The 24,105-nt window shown below is 49.6% G+C and overlaps 2 long non-coding RNA genes across 2 annotated transcripts; one reads left to right on the top strand and one right to left on the bottom strand.

Annotated features, from left to right (window-relative positions):
• Positions 1–864: 864 nt before the first annotated feature.
• LOC139038593 (uncharacterized) lies at positions 865–2,399 on the bottom strand. The gene is made up of 2 exons (XR_011491609.1): positions 1,721–2,399; positions 865–1,372 (listed from the first exon to the last, which is right to left on the bottom strand). It is a non-coding gene; the product is annotated as an uncharacterized lncRNA (long non-coding RNA).
• Positions 1,196–14,821, top strand: LOC110121984 (uncharacterized). Its single transcript, XR_011491610.1, has 3 exons — positions 1,196–1,324; positions 11,150–11,376; positions 14,496–14,821. It is a non-coding gene; the product is annotated as an uncharacterized lncRNA (long non-coding RNA).
• Positions 14,822–24,105: the final 9,284 nt, after the last annotated feature.

Here is a 24,105-nt window from a genome sequence, read left to right as displayed (position 1 = left end):
AAGAGAAACAGCCATAGAGAATAGACGTATGGACACAGGGAGAGGGGAGGAGAGGGTGAGATGTGTGGAGAGACTAACATGGAAACTGGCATCACCATGTGTAAAATAGATGGCCAACAGGAATTTGCTGTGTGTCTCAGGGAACTCAGACAGGGGCTCTGGATGAACCTAGAGGGGTGGGATGGGAGGGCGATGGGAGGAGGTTCAAGAGGAAGGGGATATATGTGCACCTACAGCTGATTCAGGGCTTCCCTTGTCGCTCAGCTGGTAAAGAGTCTGCCCGCAATGCAGGAGACCTGGGTTTGATCCCTGGGTCGGGAAGATCCCCTGGAGAAGGAAATGGCAACCCACGCCAGTATTCTTGCCTGAGAATCCCATGGACAGAGGAGCCTGGCAGGCTACAGTCCATGGGTTCACAAGAGTCAGACACAACTTAGCGACTAAACTGCCACCATAGCTAATTCATGTTGAGGTTTGACAGAAAACAACAACATTCTGTAAAGCAATTATCCTTCAATTAAAAAATGAATAAATTAAAAAAAGCTTCCTTCCAGTGCAGGGAACACGGGTTCGATCCTTGCTAAGGGAACTGAAATCTCTCACGCAGTGGGGCAGCTCAGCCCACGCACCACAAGTAGAGAGAGGCCCAGGCATTCAAGGAGGGATCCCCCAGGCCACAGCTGAGACCCCACGCAACCAAAAATAGATAAATACCATATTGACCCAGAGGGAGGGGACGGGGAGGGAGGTGGGAGGGAGGTTCAGGATGGGGAACACATGTACACCCATGGAGGATTCAAGTCAATGTATGGCAAAACCAATACAATATTGTGAAGTAAAATAATAAAAAAAAAGGCAAAAAACCATTTTTTAATATGTTTACTTGTTGAGTTTTCCCTTCTATATCCTTTTGATCAGCTGGGCTCTGGGAGGAAGGAGAGCCCTGCACCAGCATACCTGGGTGCTGTGTGGGACTCGTCCTGTCCTGGATGCAGCTGAGACCCAGAACTGAGTGAGAAAGACACCAGGAACCCATGCCCGTACATTCACAGAGCCTCCAGTGAGGGCCGGGAGCTCACAGCATCTCCCCTCTGCAGGGCTGGCACGGGGGCTGGACTGGCTCTTCTCTCATCAGCACCACGGCTGCCCGCAGTGACTGGGAGAGGAGCTGGCACGGGGGCGAGTCACTGGCCACGTGGGGAGCACAGCGCAGGTGGCAGAGGGTCCGCCCTTCCCTCTCGTGGGGGAGATGGGGACGGGCGCTTTCCCTCCCCAGGGCCACAGGGGATGTCTTGTGAGGCGAGACCAGCATGTCACCCCCCAGGTGGGTGTCCGCTTTGTCTGTGGGCTCCGTGATGAACCTCCGGGCCGCCTGAGGAGGGGAAGGGGAAATGAGAGGCAGATGGCGGGTGGGGAGAGAGCGCAGAGGGAGGCAGCGGGGCTCACGCTGAGTGCTGCTGCTGCTGCCTCGCCCCAGGGCCGCTCACAGGCTGCAAGGAACGCACAGGCCTTCCTGGGGACTCGGCTGTCTGCGAACAGAGGATGGGTCGAGTAGCCAGAAAGGCAGTGATGATCCAGCCAGGACAGGACAGGCTTGTGAGACTTGCTTCCACACCCCTCTCCTGGCCCCCCAGTCTCAGAGATCCCCGGAAGAGGGAGGAGGAGGATGGGTGTAGGGCCAGATTCCCCTTCACCCTGGGCCATGCAGCTGGGGTCTCACCTCTGCTGGAGGAGGCGAAGAGGTCTGAGTGTTGACTGCGGAAACGAGACTGTTCCAACAGACGAACACGGGCGGGGAGCAGGGCGGTGCAGCCAAGATGCCATTCAGAGCGCTGCCACCCAGTGGACATGGGCTTTCAGCAGGACACAGCTGGGTGGCGGGCAGGGGATTGGTTGTTAGAAGACAATTTCATGTTTATACTCCAACAGATTGAGACTCTGCAATGAATGTGCTACACGTGAAAAACCCTTTCTTAAAAGCAAAAGGGGGAAAAACAGCTTTGGAACATTTTGGGAGTAGAGAATGTATAGAAGTAGGGCAAGGGAGCTGCTGTGAGTGCAGATGAAGAGGGAGGGCCATCAGCAGGGGACCGAGGGGGTCAGGGAGCAGGTCTTTGTCCTTTTGCTTTCAGGGGACAGAAGTCCAACTCATGCTCGCTTCTGCAGAAGTGGGGTTTTATAGGGGGGATCCTGGAGCATCTCATGGAGTCCAATAGTTGAGCTGGGGGAGAGGAGCTGACACAGGTGGGCATGAGTGATGGCAAAATCAGCCCCCTCCCAGTCCTCATGTTTTGCTTCCTGCTGCAGGTCAGCCCCAATCTTTCCTCTCGCTGTACACAGGTTTGGTCCAAAAGACAGAAAATATGGCCACTCACAGCTTCCAAGCATTGTAACATGGAAACTCTGCCTGGAGAACTGACTCTCAGACCCCAAATCTAAAATCCCAGAGGATGACCTCACTGGCCAGGTCAGGACAGTGGACAGTCAGGCTGGCCGGGAGGGCAGCTCCACAGAGGAGCAGGGAAGGCCCCTCCCGGGAGAAAGAGGATCGGTGCCATCAGGCAGTCACAGCTGGTGTTCCTGGTGGAAATCAGACTGACACCATGTCCTCTGTAAGGAGGGGGTTCTGACGACCCCAACACCCCACCACCTGCCAGGGCGCCATGCAAGCTGCAGAGGTTCTGATGGTGCTGTGGCCTTCAGCCCTCATGAAACCCATGGCAAAGGAAGCAACATCAGAAATCATAATAGCTGGCATTTATTGCCTACTTACTATGTGCCAGGCCCTGGGCTGTGCTCTCTATGGATTTTCATTGAATCCTCAGTGCAGCTGTACTATTTCCATCCATATCGAGGTCGAGGAGGCAGAGGTTACGTTGGAAAGATTAGGAACCCAAGGCCCTGTGGCTAGTGGAGGCCAGGCCTGGCCCTCCGCCCAGGTCTGTCTTGCTTCCAAGTCCACGAGTTTTTACCATTGAGCTCTCCCGCCTCTGAGACTGAAGGTCTGGGACATGGCATCTCCCAGAGAGAGTAGAAAAGTCTTCCAGGCCTGGGATATAGTTCTGTCGTGCAGACCTTCAGGTGTCACAAGCTGAGCGTGAGAAGCTTCCTGGGGACTGGCTGGGTCCCCACCAGGTCTCCTGGAGGTTGTGACGAGCATCGGAAGAGGTGACGGCTGTGAGCAGCTGCTGTGACAGATGGAGGGGCTACAGAGCCGGATCCTCTAGCCTGATGGTTTGGAGGACAGAACGGGTCCAGGCTCCACTCCCCCCTTCTTATTTGTCCTCATCTCCTTTCTCTTCCCTTCCATTTTTCCCTGTTCCTACACTAGAGGGAGGGGAGTTTCCCAGGCACCCAGGGCTTATTAGTCAGGCTCTAGTCACTGACTCACTGGAAAAGACCCTCTTGCTGGGAAAGATTGAAGGCGGGAGTGAAGGGGGTGACAGAGGATGAGATGGTTGGATGGCATCACCGACTCGATAGACATGAATTTGAGTAAGCTCCCGGAATTGGTGATGGACAGGGATGCCTAGCGTGCTGCAGTCCGTGGGGTCCCAAAGAGTCTGAAATGACTGAGCGACTGAACTGAACTGTTAGACGTAGGCTGCAGTCATCGCTGATGTCAGCAGAGGGCGCCAAAGCCTCCTCACATATCCAAGGCCCAGGCCTGGCCCAGGAGGGGAGAGCAGAGAAGCAGGTTGGCAGGGGGTGGTTATGGCACGCGGGATCCCCGCCTGTTCTCTTGCCTCAGTCAGCCTGTCCTCTGTATGCCTCTACGCAGAGCTGATGAATGTGCACACGCCTTCCTGTGCGTGTGTGTGTGTGTGTGCACATCTGGTCTCCCTGTGTCCAAGAGGAAGTCCAAGGTCAGGGCATGGGAAAGATACTCTGTCCATAGCAAGCCACTGATTTTACAGACTTCAGTAACATCATTTTCTGGGCACTTATTGTAATTCTTGTTTCTGTCCTATCATGGGACAGGTCAAGAATGACTGCATGCAGGGAGGGGAAAGAACAGTTATCCAGCTCTCTGTCTGTACCAGGTCTTGGCTAGAAGCTTTGCACCTATTATCCTGGTTGGCCAGTCCCAACAGTCATGTAAGCCAGGCGATATTAGTCTCATGGTACAGATGAGGATGAGGTGGCTCAGGGAGGTTAAGTAACTTGCCTGAGGTCACACAGCTAGGAAGTGGAGAAGGTAAGATTTGAACCCTTGTCTCTCTGATTCCAAAGTCCATGTCAGTTTCACACCTAAAGCTGCTCTCTCAGACCTGTGGTTTCTTTACATGCAGACTCCCCACCCTGGCCTCCACCTCCCCCCTACCCCAGCCAAAAAAAACGAGCTTGAGAGCAGTCAGTGAAATTCCAGAGCAGCAGCCGGCTTGCAGCTGGAATGACTGAGAAATGAATGTTGGTAGATAGAGTGGTGGCTTCTGGGATTCAAGGAATAAGGGGCTATATTTAGCTGTTAGCTGTGGGCTAGTTAGCTGATGGGGAGTGAGGAACAAGATAGGCTTGGAGGAGAGAGAGAGAGAGAGAAAGAGAATGAATGGGAATGAGGTGCCAGCTGCCTGGCCTGGCTCCTCACCCTCAGAGTTGGGTCTCTGTGGCCAGCTTTGTATGGAACCATAGTGGTTGGGGTCTCTTCATGAAGGGAAGTCCCAACTTTATCAGGGCTGGTGGGGCAGAGAACAGGGCTTGCCAAGGAGGATCTGCCAGGCCTTTCAGATTGTCTTCTCCACGTATGTGATATTGGTCCATGAGCCTTTCCAGTTAGGGGGTGTGGGGGTCCACAGACTAAGATCGGCGCAGCTCAGCTCCAAAGCACTGTGACAACCCCCTGGATGGGCTGGGGTTAGGTCTGTCCCTTAGAGTCGTGTGACCTCAGGTGCCCCTCACGGGCCAGGACATCCCTTTCCTTTCTCACAAGGGGACATCAAGGCACTTGCTCTGGTGTGCCTTGGGTTTGGTTTCCCCAAACAGGCTGCTTCCCAGAGGAACAGAGAGAGAAGTTCCTGCCTTCTCCTCACATGTCTGTGGTTCTGTCCCCCTCTGCCCTCCTCCTCAACCCACTTTGTCCCCTCCTGGTGAAACCGATGGGGCTGGGCCCCACGTGTCTCCTCAAAGCGCTCCGCCCCCGACTCCTCCCTCAGATTTCACTCAATCAAAGAGCAAGGCCGAGTGTACTAACGATTTGAGTGGTAGACCTCGAAGAGGGTCTCATACCCCACTTGAGATGCATTTCTTTCCACCCTTCTCCCCACGTAGGTCCCCGTTTGCCTACCCAGATCCTTCAAGGTGGGCGGCACAGAGGGCCACCAGGCACTGGGGCGCAGCTTCCCGAGAAGGCCGCAGAGAGTTAAAAATAACAGTGACACTGTTCTGTGTAGAAGAAGCACCCCGGACTGGGGAGGGGAAGGCGGGACAAATGGGGAAAGTAGGTTTGACGTAAATGCACGACCCCGTGTGAATCAGGGAGCAGGGGGAGCTGCTGAGTGCAGGGAGCCTGGCTCTGTGATGACCTGGAGGGGTTGGGGTGGGGGGCGGCCGGGAGGGAGGCTTAGAGGGAGAGGACATGCATGTGCTCACAGCTGATTCCCAGGTGGCGCTCGTGGTAAGGAACTCACCTGGCAATGCAGGAGATGAAAGAGACAGGATTCGATCCCTGGGCCTGGAAGATCCCTTGGAGGAGGAAATGGCAACCCACTCCGGTATTCTTGCCTAGATAACCCCATGAACAGAGAAGCCTGGCGGGCTACGGCCCATAGGGTCACAAAGAGTTGGACATGATGGAAGCAACTTAGCATGCATGCCTGCACAGCTGACTCACGCTGTTGTAAAACAGAAACTATCACAACACTGTAAAGCAATTATACTCCAATTAAAAAAAAAAAAGAAGTAGGGCCACAAACCTTCTGGGACTCTGAGTCTGAGCAGCTGAACAAGAGGCCCCAAAGCCAAGAGCGCAGGACATCTGCCTATGCCTGACCCCCACCCTGGCCACACTGCAGGTGACACATGGCCAGTTACTTCCCTTGCTGGGCCTGGATTCTCTTGCCTGAGTTCTCTTCCCTGCAGACCACGCTGCCTTGAGGAGAGGAGCACGGACTCCCGGGCCAGGCCCCAGCAAGTCCACACAGACCCTGTGTTGCCTGCTTGACCACCCCCATAGATTCTACTCTGAGTTTCCCCTGGGGTGCTCACAGCCAGGACCTGGAGCACGTGCTATAAATCCCCAAGTGCTCCGATTTCATCTCACCTGGGAGCCATGGTTTGCTGGGGACAGAGCCAGTAAGTGAAGGCACTGGTGGCTTTCTGAGGAAGAAAAGAAGCTTTGGTCTGTAGCAGTTGCCAACCTCCATGTAATAAATACTGCCCCCGCCCCCATGACCAATTTCAGGCTCCCACCATGAAGCGCAGAGTGCAGAATTGGGAAGAGATGTGGAAATGTATTTTTTCGAGCCAGCATCAGCCCATTTCTGCACTCCATCCGGCCAGGGGAAGGGCATGAATCCAGGGACCCTAACCTCAAGGATGTGCTGGCTTCTGCTGGGGAGGAGACAGCGAGCAGACCCCTAACTCTTTATGTTCCTCCCACAGGTCGACTTAACAAAGGAGAATAAAAGCTCAAGAGTGCCTTTGTGAGTGAACTCTTTCCAAAACAATCGGACCACTTAGCAATTTAATCGCCTAAATATTTTTTACCTAATTTAACAATTGCTCATCCTAGAAGTAATTGGACCACATGTTATTGAATTAGAGGGATTTAGTACCTAAATTGGGGGCTTTCCTGGTGGCTCAGTGGTAAAGAATCTGCCTGTAAAGCAGGAGAACTGGGTTTGATCCCTGGGTCAGGAAGATCCCCTGCAGAAGGGCACAGTAACCCACTCTAGTATTCTTGCCGAATTCTCGGGCATGACTGAATGAATGACTAAGCAGCAGCAGCAATGCCTGAACTGAAGAAGCAATGAAACATTTGCATCTTTGAATTGAGTCTCTGATTCACACTTGGCTGGGGTAGGGGCAGGGGGACCTGGTTCTCTAGCGAGCTGCCCTCCCTCCCCTGGAGCCCAGTGCCTGGAGCAGGTTTCATGGTCAGCTAGGGCTGAGCCTGCACCCTCCTCGGCCCTCTGGTGCTGCTGTCTGAGCTCATCACTCCCCAGTTTCCACCTCTGTCCCTAGATTCTCCCATTTCTGCCCCTGACTTTCTCCATTCTGGGCTGTCCTCCTCTCATTTCTGCCCCTGTCTCCACTCACCTTACCCCTCTCTGGCTTCGTCACTTCTTTGTGCCTTTTGTCTGTCTGTGTTTGCTTTATACCTCAGTGTCTCTTCCCTTCTTGTCTCTGCTGTCTGTTTTCCTTGGCCTCTCTCTCTTACACACACACACACACACACACACACATGCACACACACCCCTGGCCCTGTCTTCTAGCCCCAGTTCCTCCTTGTTTTGGTTCTCCAGCTGCATGCTGGTCCTGCCCACATCCACCCTGGCACTCTGAGGCCTGATTGACCTCCCTCCTCCTGGCTGATCTGCCTGCCTCTTGAGGGAAGATCAGAGCCAGAACCTGTGCTACAAACCCCTCCACACACTCAAGATTTCATTACACCTGGGAGCCGCAGGTGGTTGGGGTGGGGATGGGGCACACGCAGTGGAGGCTCTCTGAAGAAGATGAAATTCTTGCTTGGTAGCATTTCCGATTTCCATGGTGTAAATACTCTCATCGTGGCTGGTTCCAAGGTACCGATGCAATGATGATGCGTTGGAAGAGATGCACACGTTGGTTCCTCTGAGCCAGTGCGAGCTGATTTCAGCATACCAGCAGGTGATGGGGTAGAAGGAGATTCTACAGGACCTGGCGGGGGGCTGCTAACAGGGCTGACCACAGAGCAGCTCACCGCAGCCTTCCCAGGGCGAGGGCTCACGGGGCCTGACGGGCTCTGCTCTGGGCTGACAGCCGACTCCACCCTGGCCACTGCTTCCTTGAAGCTGGCTTCACAGTACGCTCACCTTCGGGTGGGGCAGGGCGCCCGAGGATTGACCTTCACAGTCACCAAGGAAGGCTTCCAAGATGAAATGCCTGCATTGAGCTTCAGGCAGAGGGACAAGGGCGTATGGAAGGGCATTACGGCCAGAGGGCGTGAGCCAGACTGTGTGTGCGTGTGTATGTGTGTGTGTGTGTGTTTATGTGTGTGTGTATGTGTATGTGTGTGTCTGTGTATCTGTGTGTGTGTTTATGTGTGTCTGTATGTGTATGTGTGCATGTGTGTGTATGTGTGTGTGTGTGTCTCTGTGTGTGTGTGTGTGTCTGTGTGTGTAGGGGGCAGGGACAAGGCTGCTCTGGGTGGTATTGGTGATCACGAGCAGTTCAGTGTGGCCAGAGCATGACGTTTGAGCTGGAGGGGTGAAGTGGTGCAGGAGAGGCAGACGTGGGTGAGGGTCCTGGAGGGCTCTGAAGACTGAGTGAAAGAACCCGGGCTTTTCCAGAAGGCAGTGAGGAGAGTAAGGAGATCTGTTGTTTTAGTTTGGTTTCCAGACCTTTACACAAGGATTTGGGTGAAGGCATTTGTTTTTCAGGTGATCTCAGGAAGCAGGTGAGGGATAGGGAAGTAGACAGGATGGAGATAAGTGGAGAAAGCGTGCGTTAATGAGCAGGCTACTGCTGTGAGCAATCGGGACCCCAGCCGAGTGGGGTCCCTGTGAACATGGCCCAGAATTGTCTAATTGAGGGTGAAAAGCAGGGGTATTAATCTGCTGTGACTCGTCCCTTGTTGGTGGAAGGTTTCTCTTGGGGTGTCAATGCCCCAGCCTTCCAGTCTGACCCTGCTGGGGGCCAAGTTCACCCCAGGGTCAGACAATGCCCTTATGAAGAGAGACAAGATGCTGCGGGTCTGGGTCCCAGGCCAGGAGCAGCAGGGAATCCTGTTCTGGCCAGGGCCTTTGGACGGCTGCCTCTGCATCGGGCAGCACCGGGGTTGTTAGTGACTCTGGGGAGGGCATTTCAGAGGGATAAAGGGGCAGCAGCCAGAGAGGGCTGACATACAGGGAGAACGAGAGTTGGTACAGAGGACAGTTACTCCAGAAAGCACAGATAATGGGGAAACTGTTCCAAGGCCTGTGGGCCTGGGGCAAAGGTGAGCCGCACGTGGACAGGGGAGTTGCTCAGAGCCCGGGGGGAGCAAGCAAGTGGCCTGGCCACTCTACCTGCTGCCAGAGCTGGGCTGATGGAAGTCTGCATGGGGCCTCTGCCGAGTCCTCCAGACTTGGCCCGGGCACTAGTTGGCACCTTTCACTTCCATATTTCTCCCTGGGTGTCACGGATTGGCTCAGCACTATCGGTTCTGCGAGCATTTATTGGATTGATGGGAAGCAGACAGGCCTGTCCTCTCCAGGGGGAGCAGACCCCACGTTAGGCATCAAGGGGGAGAGGAAAGGAGAAGGACCTTCTTGTCCGCTAGTCTGGGAAAGTTACACCTGTGCAATGACAGATACAAGCAGTGGACTGGGGCAGGTACTAACGGAGGTGTCAGGGAGCGTGTAAGTCAGAGAGGAGACGGCTGCTCTGCCTGGGCTGGGGCAGCCAAGCCTTGAGTGATGAGGGATAATTAGAGGTAGAGAAAAGAGGGGTCAGGCGTTCCTGGACCTCAAAGACTTCTAGCCTATTTACCCCTTCCTGGTAACTAGTATCACATACCTTCAAGATTAGGGACCTGATGCCTACAGAAGCCATCCTTTCATAGCCAGACCCCAGTCACCATCCTTTGATGGGTCAGACTGCCTTTGCTGGGGATTGACACAGAGGATGTTGGAAGGAGTTGAGGCATGTCGCATTGGGCCTCCAGCTTAAAGGAAGAGGCTGCTTTCTTAGGTTCAGTTTCCTGGTGTGTAGGCTGAATAGCAGCTCCCACCCAAAGATGGGTGTGCTGTGTGCTCAGTCGCTTCAGTTATATCTGACTCTTTGCAGCTGACTTCCCTGGTGGCTCAGATGGTAAAGCGTCTGCCCACAATGCGGGAGACCCGGGTTCAATCCCTGGGTCGGGAAGATCTCTTGGAGAAGGAAATGGCAACCCCCTCTAGTATTCTTGCCTGGAAAATCCCATGGACGGAGGAGGCTGATAAGCTATAGTCAGTCTGTGGGGTCGGAAATAGTCAGACACGACTGAGCGAGCCCACCAGTCTCCTCTGTTCATGGAGATTATGCTGGATTATCAAATGGACTCCAATTGTCATCCCAAGGGTCTTTATGAAAGGGAGGTAAGAAAGTTCAAGGAGGAAGTAGGAAGCAGAGATTGGAGTGATGTGAGAAAGGGGCCACCAGCCAAGGAGTTCAGGCGGCCTCCAGGAGCAAGAGAAGAGGAACCAAACTCTCCCCTGGAGCCTCCAGGAGAGACCAGCCTGCCTGCACCTTCACTGTAGCTCAGAGACACTGAATCTGGACTTCTGGCCTCCTGAGCTGGAAGAGAATAAATGGGTGTTGTTTGAAGACAGTTTGTGGTGATCTGTTTCAGCAGCTAGAGGAAATGAATACGCCTGGGAGGCAGACTTGGTGATAAAGATTTGCATGTAGGGGTTTGAGTGGGGAGTGCCCCTCACCTGTAGGGTGAAGGAAGCAGAGGTGGGCAGAGCAGGCTGCCTAAATGCTGTGGAGTCACAGACAGTCACTGGCTTCAGCGCATCCTTAAAATTCTCCCACAGGTGGTCCTCCCAACAGAGCCTGTGGACAACCCTGAGGATGTCTACCCTCCCCATCTTCTTTTATTTATTTATTTATTTATTTTCCTCCCCATCTTCTTTACTGGGTATCCTGGTACTGTGTCCTGCGGTTCCTCTGCTCTACGGGGACTGTGCTGCGCATAGGAATAACAGGGATAAGATCATGTGCTGAGCATTTAAGCAGCTTCAGAAAATACTTTTGTTTCTCTGCATTTTTCAATTTTTTGGGTCATTTGCAAACCTACAGAAATCATTTTAAAGAGAACAGGTAAGTCTTTTGTTTAATTATAATTCTAATAATTCTCCATTTCAGAAGAATTCTGTTTAGTTTGTCCCAAAATGTATGGTACTCCACACTATTTGCGATCACAGTGAATGTACATTTTTGAATATCCTGCTTTCTTCAAGTCACATTATATTGCATTTTTGACCAGATTTGAAGTTAGGACTCTGAAGCTCTGAAGCAGAAGGAGCAGGATTGTTGGCAGTCCCTCAGTGGCTGCAGAGGCGGAGAGTTCCTTCAGCTGGGGAGCCAGGCAGGAAGGCCTGTCTTCCTCGTCTCCTGTAAAGGCTGTTTGATGAACTGTGGCCCGCTGTTCACCTGTGGCACTTGCCAGGGTTCCTGGTCCTGGTTGCAGTGGAAGGCGGTGATGAGCATCAAGTACGTGGCAAAGAATTTCAACAAAAGCATTTGTTGGGAGGCCTGGCTTAATTTCAAAAATTCTGGCTAGCATTCTATAGAAACCTGGGGTCACTGATGTTAGTGAGGTTGGGTTTCAGTTGCACTCAGAGGTGGCTCTAGGGCCAGGTTTGGCTGAGGCCCACGCATGCCTTTCCTGGGCTGGAGAGTCCCTGTCCTATACTGGCCTCTCATTCAGGGCCTAAGACCTTTCATTTAGTGCGGATGACTTAATTAGATCTGAGACTCCAGAGAGCTGCAGGCTTATGAGGCTTCCCACTTTGTCCTAAGACCTTTGGCACAGGAGAGTTCAGTAAATTTTTTAGTCACAAACATGATTCTGTTGTCGATCAGAAGCTGGAAGGGATAGAGACTGCCAGAAGCCATGGAACTGGAGAATCACCTTTAGGGACGCCTCTGATGAACTGATACTGGTTTATCTGTGATACGGCCTCCTTTGGGTAGGTGCGGGAATGGTGGAAGGAGTGGAAAGAAAGAAGGTGGATGAAAAGTTAGAATAGGAGGAGAAAAGGTGAGGGCACTCTCTTCCATGAAGCGTGGCTCTGTTACTTGCTGCAACTTTCGTTGGGGTTAGATGGAATGAGAAAAGTTCAAAGCCATGTTGCTGGGGATCCAAATATTTGGGAGGAAAAATGCTTTAACCAAGGGAGATGGTAAAGGCTCTAGGAACTGGAGGTTGTGACTATCACCTAGCCATTTTAGGCTACTCATATCAGTGGACCAACAGGCAAAGAAAGGAGGTACTATGCTGGCTGGAGTAACTGACCGTGATCTCATGGGAGGCTAGGATTCCTGCTGTCCAAAGAGGGAAGAGAAGAGTATGACAAGCCAGGAGATTTGCTGGGGGCATCCCTTTTACTTTTGTGCTCAGTGATAATTACAAATGGGCAACGGCAACCACTCAAACCCAACAAATAGAAGGCAACCTAAGACTCAGCCCCCCTGAGGGTTAGAAGTCTGGATCACCCCGGCAAACATACAACCCAGACTAACACAAACACTGGCTAGAATGGGCAGTAGAGTGGTCAGATGACAAATATCAGTTAAGACCTGGGGACAGCTACAACTGAGGAGCCCATAGCTTGATTTGCCAACCCTCCATAAGTCTTTTTAGGAGACTGTGATTTGTTATGGCATTGAAGATTTGAACTTGTACTTTCCCTCTCAGGAAAGAAGGATGGGCATCTTGATCTCAGGCAAGATCCAGATACTGTAAGAAGGTGCAAATGGGACTTCCCTGGTGGTCCAGTGTCTAAGACTCTGAGTGGCCAGTTCAAGGGGCCTGGGTTTGATCCCTGGTCAGGGAAGTAGATCCAATAGGCTGCAGCTAAAGATCCCACATGCCTCAACTAAAGCGTCTGCATGCAGCAACTAAGATCCCACGTGCTACAACTAAGACCAGCCAAAATAAATATTCACAAAAAGAAAGTGGAAGTGGATTCGGGTGGCATAAGAAAGGCTTTGTCAGAGCCATTTTGTTACTACCTCTGATCAGTTCAATCAGTTATACTTCCCAGCTCACACCATTCCCACGGGTATCAATCCCAGGCCACCATTACTTTTGCTAAAGACAAAAGTCTTTGCAAGGCACTAATTGACAAGGAGACCACCATGTCTGTGCACTGGCCCAAGGGATCCCTTGAAGGCTTAGATTCTTTCGCAGCATCCTGAATGGGCTGAGTGATGCGATCTGGAAGTGCAAGGGTATTTACTCCTCACAGAGCAAACCTTGACCAACAGGAGAATGAACAGGTGTATGTGCTTACGTATGGGTAGGTCCATATATGGTATTGAGTCAGCAACAGTTAGAATACCTGGGGTTTAGAGCCAGCATATAAGAGAAATAAAGACAGTTATTAATCCTAGCCTCTAAAATTATATTATTACAATAATTATTTGATGTTAATTATTTCGTTTTCTTCCTATGCATACATCAAATACTCAACCATAATTACAAAAATTGAGATTCTACTATAGAGAGATATTTATATTGTTTTAAAAAGCGTTCTTGAATTGCATTTTCCTACATGATTCAATGTTTTGAAATACATTTTTAATAAATTCAAAATATTAAATCACATGAATCAGACTGAGAACGGTTTCCTTAAGGCCAAGTATTGTCTCTCCCTAAAGAGACCCAGCCCTAGCAGCTCCCCCTCAGTCCCCCCAGGGGCTGTCCCTGGTTGCTCCCCTTGCTGCTCACCTCCTATTTGGAGATAAACGGTACCCATTGTCTCACCTCCCTGCACAGTGCGCAGCCGTCAGCACAAACTCCCTTCTTATCAGGAAACCACCACAAGCTGCCTGCTTTCCCTGCGAGGTGACGATTTCAAGTAGGCCATGTAGGGGCGGGAGTGTGGCTTGCTCTCTGCGCCCTCGATGATCTCCCCTGGAACACAGAGCCCCAGGGCCTGAACACAGAGGGTGCACCAGCTGGCTTCAAGTTGGGACAGGCAGCTTTGGAATCTGCCCTTGCCCCGTGACACTTCCCCTCCCACCCCAGTTCACCTTCATCCATCCTGGGAGAATGTGCTGGGTGGCTGGCTGGGGAAAAACAGATGTGAAGGAACCAGCCTCCAGCACTCTGCAAGAGGTGGAGCTCAGAATGGGAGCCCCAGGCCTGCAGCCACTTCCCTGCTTTTGACCACAATCTCCAGCTGTGTGTGGGCCATCCTCAGAGCACAAAATCTGCATTTAAGGTGATTCTCAGACTACGGTCTTCCCCACAAATCACTGTCCACGGTGCAGACACCTGTGGAAGGAGATGAAGTTTGAAGTGTCAGCCAGTGACCAAGTGTGAGACCTCAGGTCTGAGGACTGGGACTGTCCCTCTGCAGATCCTCCTCCCTCGGCCCCATGGGGTCTCTGACCAGGGTCTGCTCAGGGTCAGGGGGTGCTGTCCAGGGTCAGGGGGTGCCAGGAAGGAAAGGAAACAGCATCAGAGACATATCACCTCATGAGGAGCCAGTGTTCCTGAGCCTGATGGCAGGTCTGACCAACTCAGAGTTGTGACCACAGGGAGGACGGGGGTGGTTTCCCAGCTCATCTTCTCTCTTTCCCTTTCCTTCTCTGTCCCACAGGGAGACTCGGGGGGTCCGTCTTCTGTGTGCTGGGGTGGCCCAGGGCATTGTCTCCTATGGACAGTCCAATGCAAATCCCCTCGCCGTCTTCACCCAGATCTCCTATTACCGGCCCTGGATCGATGAGGTCCTGAACGAGAATTAACCGGGAACCTGGGCCAGCCTGAGGGGAAACCAGAGCAGGACTGCGGCAGGTTCTCTGTGCCACTCACCCTGGATCTGCCTCTGGTTTTCCCCTTAAAGCCCCATCACGTCCCTAATCCTCAGGAAGGCCCCTTCAGGTCACAGAATTCCCAATAAATCTCAGTGAACACCTGGCTTCCAGACCTGAGTGTGTGTCTCCTCTCTCTTCTCCCGGCATCAGGCATTTCAGAAGCCTTGAAAGGGGTGAGTGTGTGGTGTGTGTGTGAGAGGCAGAGAGGATACAGTGAAGAACAACAGGGAGAGAAAGAAGAGAAAGGGATTCCCTGGAGTGGCAGGATCCCTATGTCCACCTGGAACAAGAAAGTACAGCAGATCCTTCCCTGCCTTCATCATCAACTCTGAGTCATCTTTAGAGCTCTTCAGAATCACTACAAACATGCTGAATTGTAGGGTGTTTAGAGCATCTCTGGTCTCTCCCATTAGGTGTCAGTATCAACATCCCCCTCTCCTCCAAGTTCTGAATCGAAGATGTCTCCAGGCTTTGCTAAATGTCCCCCAGTGGAGATGTCATGTTGGCAGGGTGGGGTGGAGTCTAGGCAGGGCGTTGTGAAGGAGCTGGGCAGGAATCAGCCTCAGTTGAGAACCTCAGGTTTAGATGCATTTGGTTCACACTGGGCCCCCCTCACATTCCACCTCGATAAGAGAAGATCTACCATCTGTGCAGCTTTGATGTGAGATGCAGAGAAGATCTTGTGTCACTCACTTCTGCAAAAGGAATACATGGAGCTGATAAGAGGAGGGACAGCATCACAAGTCCTGCACGAACCACAGCCACAAACGGCTGCTCCCAACCACACTAGCCTGTGTGACCTCCACCACGTCCAGCACTGTGGGCAACACGGAGGGAGAGGGTCAGCCCTGTGAGGACAGGGGGACACTAACTCTGTCTCCTCGGCCCAGGAGTAGAACCAGCCTTGATGTGTAGGATGGAGGCTGCCTCCTGGGTTCTGTGTAATTACCTGCTGCTGTGAGAGCACACCTGAATTGGGAAATAGGCTCGTCCTTCACGCTGAGTGTCAGCCTGACCCCTGCTTCTGTGTCCTTGGAGACCAGCCCGAGTCAACAGTCCCCCAGTGCCTTCATGTGGAGCAGATCAGGGCCCCGGGGGAGGAGATGGAGCTGCCTCCTGGGTGCAGTGAAGCACTGACAATGTCCAGGCTCCCGGCTTGAGAGCTGAGCAGCCCCCAGGGGCCTGCCCTGGGCTCTGATGGAGGCCCTGTAAGGCCACCATCGCCTAGACGGTCTTAAGATGGGGGGGCAGGACCAGGAGGAGAGCTGGCTCAGTCCTTCCCCTTTCGTGTCCTCAGGGGGGCTCTGGGGTGTGACATTGTAGCCCCCGGGCATTGTCCCCTTTGGACAAAATAATGTGTCACCTCCAGGGTCCTGCACCAAAGTCTCAAGTTTCCTGCCCTGGATAAAGAAAACCATGAAAGGCCTCTGACTGCAGCAACCAGACCATCTTCCCTGGGGCTGATCCAGAATCACACTGCGGGGCTGGGGGTGCCCGCAGCTCAGTAACTCAGCTGGGCTCGAAGGGCTGGTGGCTTATTTATTCACTGACTCGTATTCACAAATACTCACTGTGTGTTTAGAAAGGCAATGACAGGATTCTGCTGTTTTCTGCTTCCTCCTCTCCCGCCTCCCACCATCTCTTCCCCTAAACCCCATGCAAAGCTGTCTTCCAGGTCTGCTTATGCACACCTGTCTTCCAGGGCCGGCCCTCCTGCAAGGGCTGAAGCTGAGCACCGTCAGGGGAAAACATGAACCTCTCTGGTCCTGGGGCTCAGGGTGAACTCCTTACTCCTTGCTCTGGGTACATGGCAGGAGGGAGTGGGTCACACCACGGGTCCCCGACTCCAAGAGCACAGCCTGGGCTGCAACTCCAGGACAGAGGCCTGCCTACTGGGGAGGGGGGCTACCTGAGCTGACCTGTAACCCCCACAGCCAGGGAGCTGGCCCAGAGCAGGGCTGGGCCTCCTGAGAAGCCCCTCATTCTCATCCAGACTGAGAGGAGTGTTATTACCTGTAACTCTAAAACATCAGTCATTCTGTTTCTAGACATGAAGAGAGTGCTCTGCTCACTGGAGCATCCTCGCCCCCGGGGGAGGGGGCAGCAGGGAGAGAAGAGAAGGAACAGGGCAGCCTTATTTTTCACTCTGAATGTGCTGTGCTTAGTCACTCAGTCGCTCAGTCGTGTCCGACTCTTTGCAAACCCATAAACTGTAGCCTGCCAGGCTCCTCTGTCCATGGAATTCTCCAGGCCAGCTTACTAGAGCGGGTACCCTTTCCCTTCTCCAGGGGATCTTCCCAACCCACGGATTGAACCCAAGTCTCACCACATTGCAGGTGGATTCTTATTAGCTGAGCTACCAGGAAAGCCCGTTCTTAAGATAGCAGGTAGAAATACATTGCACATGCTCAAATGGTAGGAACACCCATTTGAAAGGCAATTAGAATCTGATTCTAAACACTCATCCATGGGATGGATCAGAAACAGGCTCCCTGTCATGGCTGCAAGCTCCTGCCTGTGGGAACCAACTGCAGTCAGCGAGGCCCACGTGGTCTGGACAAACGGAGAAACGCCGTCCCATTACTTCTGCTCAATAGGGTCCAAGACGACCTAGACTTTCCATCCTTGGGAAGGTCTTGGTTTGGAGAGTATGTGATTTTTGCTGGGCAAGGATCTCCCTGTGCTGCTCTCCCCTCACCAGACACTTCCATCCGCCATCCCTCCAGGGTCTTGACGGCTGTGCTGAGCTGCCTGGGAGCTGAACCTGAGTTCCAGCTCTTGGCTGGTGCTGCCCTACCCCTAACACACAGCACTGTGCTTCTCTGAGGCATGTGTCATTATTCTGGGATACAGTTACCCTAAAGGCCGGCCCTTTCCCCTCGGGTTGTGCACAAAACACGCAGCAACGTAATCTCCTAGTGACCTGGAGCATGTTTACAAAGGAAGAGCAGTGATGACACAGCTTCTGATTTAGAGCTGAAAAAATCCCCGGACGTGCTAGGATCCAGCTCGTTGATTGGAAATCACACAAAAGGAAGACAAGGAAACAAAAAATTGTGTTTAAAAAAGGTGCCCAACCACATACATATTCAGCTCCATATAACATTTACTTTGAGGAAATGGTTCTGTGCTTTGAAAAAGTTTAAGAACATTTGTTGCAGACTCTTGGCCTCCTTCGAGAGATGAGGGGGCCACAGTCCCAGGAGGGACAGTGAGCGCCTGGAGGCCCCACAGAGTTAGGATGGAGCCTGGGCTCAGCCAGGCCCCCTGAGAGTCAGGCCAGCAAGAGGGCTTCCATGTTTTCTCCCCCTGCCCACTGATGACTTCCTGCCATCCCTGGACAAGACACGAGCCTCCGCTCAGATACCTCCCTCCACACACAGCGAGTCCCTGGGCTCCACGGCAGCCGTTCTCTGACAAGTACTCAGACAGCTTCCTGGGGAGCTGGTTGTCTGCTCATCGGCACAATCAGATGGAGGTGGGTAAGCACCTAAAACATGCTGGTTTCTTCAAGTCTTCTGGTCTGTGGAAATGTCCTCCATCCCTTAACTTGTTAAAGATCTTGGCAATGGAAATAAGGAACAAAATAAAATAAAATGTCCCTGGACTTCCCTGGTGGCTCAGTGGATAAGAATCTGCCTGCCAATGCAGGGGGTATGAGTTCGATCCTTGATCTGGGAAGATTCCACATGATTCAGAACAAGTAAGCCTATGCAGGAAACTACTGAGCCCGCGTGCTGTAACTACTGAAGCCTGTGTGCCTAGAGCCAATGCTCTGCATCAAGCAGAGCCACCTCAATGAGAAGCCTGCACCTGAGCAGAGAATAGCCCCTGCTTGCCACAACTAGAGAAAGCCCATGTGGAGCAATGAAGACCCTGCACAGGCAGAAATAAATAAATAAATGAACACAGTTTAAAAAATACCTGTAATGACCTCCAGTGAAATGCCTCTACTGACCAAGTCCTCTCCGACCACTTTTTCCCTCCAGACCCACAAGAAGATTCAGGTCCCAATATTCCTTGGGAGAGAACCGCCAGGCCAGCTCTGGGGATGATGGACCTGAAAGGTCAAGCCCCTGCTAGTTTGTTTGGGAGTGTGCTTGGAACAGGAATGGCTCTGCCTTCCTTGCCCATGACCACGCTGCTGTCGGTACCACTCACTGTGGTCTTGCAGGGTTTATTTCCTGTCTCTGTGTCCCACACAATGCGACTTTTGGCCAACAAACGTTTTACTGAGAAAGAACGTTGAAGCCATGAGTTCATGTCCCATATCCCCCAGAAACAGCTGGCCTGAGCATTGTGTAAGCCTTAGTAATGTAGATAGTGGAAAGACAACCCCCTTCAAGGTTGGGATGCTGTCTTTCAGGATGTGGTGTATGCCAGCAGTGAGTATAGCATGTTGTGTCTCTCATAGCTAGAATACATGGTTCTAGAGACAAAGAAGCGACCATAGGAGTGGCTCTCATTCCTACTATTAAACCGATTAACTCAGTCTCAGAAGTTTTACTTCTGTCTCTATGACCTTGGATTCTTCTGATTTTTAGAGGCCTTAATTTGTAGGAAAGCAATAAACAGACTGATAAACTCACTATGCAAGTTAGGTGGGTGATCCTAATTGCCAAGGGAAGATGAGATTCCCTGTGTTACATCTTGGTAACTTGGTATTTCTGTTCCTATTAGTGATGGTCAGTGACAGGTTACTAGCTCAATAAACATAAGACCACTAAGATCCTTTAAGAGTAAAGTATTGAGTTACCACACCAGATAAAGAATCCCACTAGCTGAGATACTTGAGATATAGATTCCTCTGTATGCTTCTCAGATGATAAAATTCCTGTCCTTGTAATGACCTTCCTTGGTCACCGACCTTTCAGACTTCCTGGAGAAAGAGATGTGTGTGTGTGTGTGTGTGTGTGTGTATAAATCATGTATATATATATGTGTGTGTGTGTGTGTGTGTGTGTGTGTGTGTGTGTATCCATCTGGTCTAATGTGTTATTTAAGGCCTTTGTTTTCTTATTTATTTTTTATCTGAATGGTCTGTCCATTGAGGTAATTGGGGTGTTAAAGTCCAATATTTTTACTGTATTACCATCAATTTCTCCCTTTATGCTTGTTAATATTTATGTTTTTAGGTGCTCCTATATTGGTTGTGTATATATCTAAAATTGATATATCTTCTACTTGAATTGATCCCTTGATCATTATGTAATGTCCTTATTTGTCTCTTGTCACAGTCTTTGTTTTAAAACTATTTTGTCTGATACAAGTATTGCCAGCCTGGCTTTAATTTTGTCTCCATTTGCTTGGAATACTTTTTCTATCCCCTTATTTTCAGTCTGTGTGTATCTTTAGATCTGAAGTGAGTCTCTTGTAGGCAGCATAGGTATGAATCTTGTTTCTGTATCCATTTAGGTATTCCATGTCTTTTAATTGGCTCATTTAGTCCATTTATATTTAAAGTAGTTATTGATCAGTAGGTACTTTTTGCATTTTGTTCATTGTTTTCCAGTTGTTTTCATGCTTCTTTTTTTGTTTCTTCTTTGGCTCTCTTCCCTTGTGATTTGATGACTATCCTTAGTGTCACACTTGGATTCTTTTCTCTTTTTTCTGTGTGTGTATCTAGTATAGATTTTTGGTGTGTGATTACCTTCAGGCTCATATATATATCAATATATATACATCAGTATTCTGTAATTGTAATTATTTTCAATTGTTGGCCTCTTAAGTTTAACACATCCTTACAACTCTGCATTTTTATCCCTCTCATTGTTCATTTTTTTTGACATTGTATTTCATGGCTTTTTATTTCAAGTATTCGTTAACTGCCTATTGTGGATATAGATGAGTTTACTACTTTCATCGTTGACTTTCCTCCTGGCTCTATAAGTGGTTGACAGCTACCCTGAAGGCTGCTGTTCAGTTGCTCCGTCATGGCCAGCTCTGTGACCTCACGGGCTGCAGCATGCCAGGCTTCCCTGTCCTTCACTCTCTCCCAGACACTTATACCTTCATTTTTCCTTCATACTTCTAGTTGTAGTCTTTTCTTTTTCATTTAGGGAAGACCATATAACATTTCTTATAAAGCTGTCTTTGTGTTGCTGAACTCCTAGCTTTTGCTTGTTGTAAAACTTTAGCTTTCTCCTTCAAATATAGCCTGCCCAGTGGAGTACTCTTGGTTATAAGATTTTTTTTCCTTTCATCACTAGAAATATATCATGCCACTCCCTTCTGGCTTGCAAATTTTCTGTTGAAAAGTCTGCTGGTAGCTGGTTGTTCCCCTAAACATAACTTTTTGCTTTTCCTTTACTGATTTTAATGTTCATATTAATGTAAAATTAATATTTAATTTTTGCCATTTCAATTACAGTGTCTTAGTGTGGTCATCTTTGTGTTTATCCTGTTTGGGACTGTCTGTGTTTCCTGGACCTGGATATTTCTTTCTTTTCCTATGTTAGGGAAGTTTTCAGCTATTATGTCTTCAAATATGGTCTCTAACCCTTTTCTTCTCTCTTTTCCTTCTGGGACTCCTATACTGTGAATATCAGTATCCTTGATATTATCTCAGAGTTCTCTTAAACTGTCCTCATTAAAAACATTCTTTCTCTCTCTCTCTTTTTTGTCTGTTCAGGTTGAGTGATTTCTGCTGCTCTCTCTTCTATTTTGCTGATCCACTCCACTGTATCATCTAATCTACTATTGATTCCTTCTAGTGTATTTTAAATTTCAGTTATTGTACTGTTCAGTTCTGCTTGGTTCATCTTTAGATTTTCTAACTCTTTGTTTTTATATAGATCAACTCTTTGATTGTGATATATGTTGCAATAATTTTTTTCCAAGTTATTGTCTGTATTTTGGTTTTGCTTATGCTTGATTTTTGAGATATAAACTTTAAAAACTATATTTTAAATAATCACAATTTATTTATCAATCTCTTCTTTTGATGTTTCTGTATTCAGAGTCATTGCTAGACCTCTAATTTTATGGAGGGATTTATCCACATTTATTTACTACTATGGCTTTATTTTATACATTTGTCTCTCATATTTTGCACTTACTCAGGTGGTTTATGTGATGTATGACTAACTTATTGCTCCAGTATCATTTATTAAAAAGTGTTACTTTTCCCTAGCGATTTTTAAAGAAAATGTCACCTTAGTGTAAATGACATTTTCATATGTGCTTGGGAATGTTTCTGGATTTTCTATTCTTTTTCTTTGGTCTGTCTGTCTGATCATGCATGGGCAACACACTGTTTTCAGAAAATACATCTTATAGGATGTTTTTTAATATCTGACTAGTCATTCCTTCATGTTATTTTCCAAATAAATTTTAGACATTAGCTAGAACTTCCTAACACTAGGAGAAAAAAAAATTTTTTTTAATCGGAATCACATTATTATATTAACTTCAGGAGAATCAGTGCTTTTTTGGTGTGGTTCTACCCCATCATAGAACTAAGACTGTCTTTCTATTTGTAAAGTCTGTTTTTATATTTTTCAGGAATCCTTTTACTTTTGAAGTAATCTCAGGCTTACGGAAAAGTAGCAATTATAGTATAAAAAGCTTTTATTTTCCTGAACCATTTGAGAGTAAAGTTACTGACATGGTGTTCCATCAGTTCTCAAAAACTTTAGAGTGCAATTTCTACAAACAAGGGACTGCTTATGCGACCACAATTCAACCATCAAATCCAGGAAATTAACATTGATGCCACCAATACCATCTAATCTTCAGACAGTAAGAAATCGGGTCCCTTGCCTTAATATGTTTAATTATTTGATTACTCCCCACAGAGATCTATAAAACACTTCTCTTACTCATCTTCTCCAAGTGCATCCCCTGCTCTCCCCACCCAGGCCCTGGTGATCCATGTCAGGCAGCCACTTCAAAGCAAAGCCCACCTCGCCCTATTTGTCCTGCTCTGACACATCCCACCAGCCTGCCCTTTTCTGTTGCAGTCCCTGAATCCTCCTTGAGCTCCTTTACCACCTACTGGTCAACCCTTGTGTAAACACCCTCCTCACAGCCCTTGGATGTTCACTCCCTACGTAGTAGTAGTACTAACAGTCGCTCAGTTGTGTCTGAGTCTCTGTGGCCCCATGCACTGTAGCCCGCCAGGCTCCCCTGTCCATGGGATTCTCCAGGCGGGAATACTGGAGTGGGTTGCCATGCCCTTCTGCATTCCCTATGGAAGGCAACACTCCTCACCTCACTTGTATTCTGATATCTCATCCAGGTCGTCCAGTGCGGGGTGTCCAAGCCCATGTGGGATGAGGACACCCCTTGGTTCACTGTGACTCTCTTGCCAGAATCACTATTGACCATGGGCTTTGTTTCTTTAACTAAGGTGTTGTTGCTTTTTAAGAGGCTTGGGATCAAGATGTTTAGAAACAACAATTTTTTTGATTCCATGATTTCCCCCACTTTCATGATGGGGACACGACTGCCGTTGTGTGTCTCCATCCCACAGGCTCTTCTTATGTGACTGCAACAAAGGAGGTCTAGGGCCCTCCTTTTTTAACCTGGGTGAGGGGAGCTCTTGATTGCTTTAAGCAGTGGAATATGGTAGAATAGGTGCCATATGACATCAAAATCTAGGTAATGAAAAAGCACAGCTTCTAGATGGCTCAGTTTTTAGGAGATGCTCACTCTGGGGAAACCAACTGCTGTGTTATGAGGGAGCCATAGAATCCCATGAGGTGAGACTACTTGAGGGGCTCTTATGGAGAAAAACCAACCTGCTGAGTGGATAGCCAGCACCAACCATTGGGCATGTGTGAGCAATCTTGCAAGTGAGTCAGCCTCCAGGCTTTGAGCAACCTTGAAGCCAAGGTGAGATAGAGGTATGCCATCCACACTGTACCCGGACCAAAATACAGATGGGTAAAGCAATGTTGCTGTTATTTTAAACCACTGAGTCCTTTAGTAAGTGGAATAAGCCTTCTTCAGCATCACTTTCACACCATTATGTCTATTCCACACCATGGATCTTGCCTTTATAGTCTGATCATGATGGTTTATCTCCTCTACATGAAGCAAGGAATCTCATTTCCAATATTTCTCACATTCTTGCTGAAGAAGGGGTCTCAATGCACAATCACCCTGGTGATCTCAAATGAACCACACAAAGACTTTCTTTGATCTCTCATCATGAGGCCCAGGTTTCTGGGGCTCAGGCACCTAAGGGCTTAAGGACTGGCTGATGGAACCACCGCCCCCACCAACCCTGACCCCTGCCCCACCCAATGGATGAAAACTCAGCAGACGCTTTAATTAAATTCAAATTCACAGTCCACTCTGACTCCAAAAAAGTGGTTTGAGGGTTTCAGAGAAGGCTCACATGATAAAGGCCAGAGTATGGGAGGGGACAACTCAGGGTTAAAAGACCAGAAG

This window comes from Odocoileus virginianus, chromosome 16 (genome assembly GCF_023699985.2).
Source record: "Odocoileus virginianus isolate 20LAN1187 ecotype Illinois chromosome 16, Ovbor_1.2, whole genome shotgun sequence".
Lineage (NCBI taxonomy): Eukaryota > Metazoa > Chordata > Mammalia > Artiodactyla > Cervidae > Odocoileus > Odocoileus virginianus.
The sequence above is the reverse complement of the archived record's forward strand: the minus strand, read 5'-3'. Positions and strand labels throughout refer to the sequence as shown.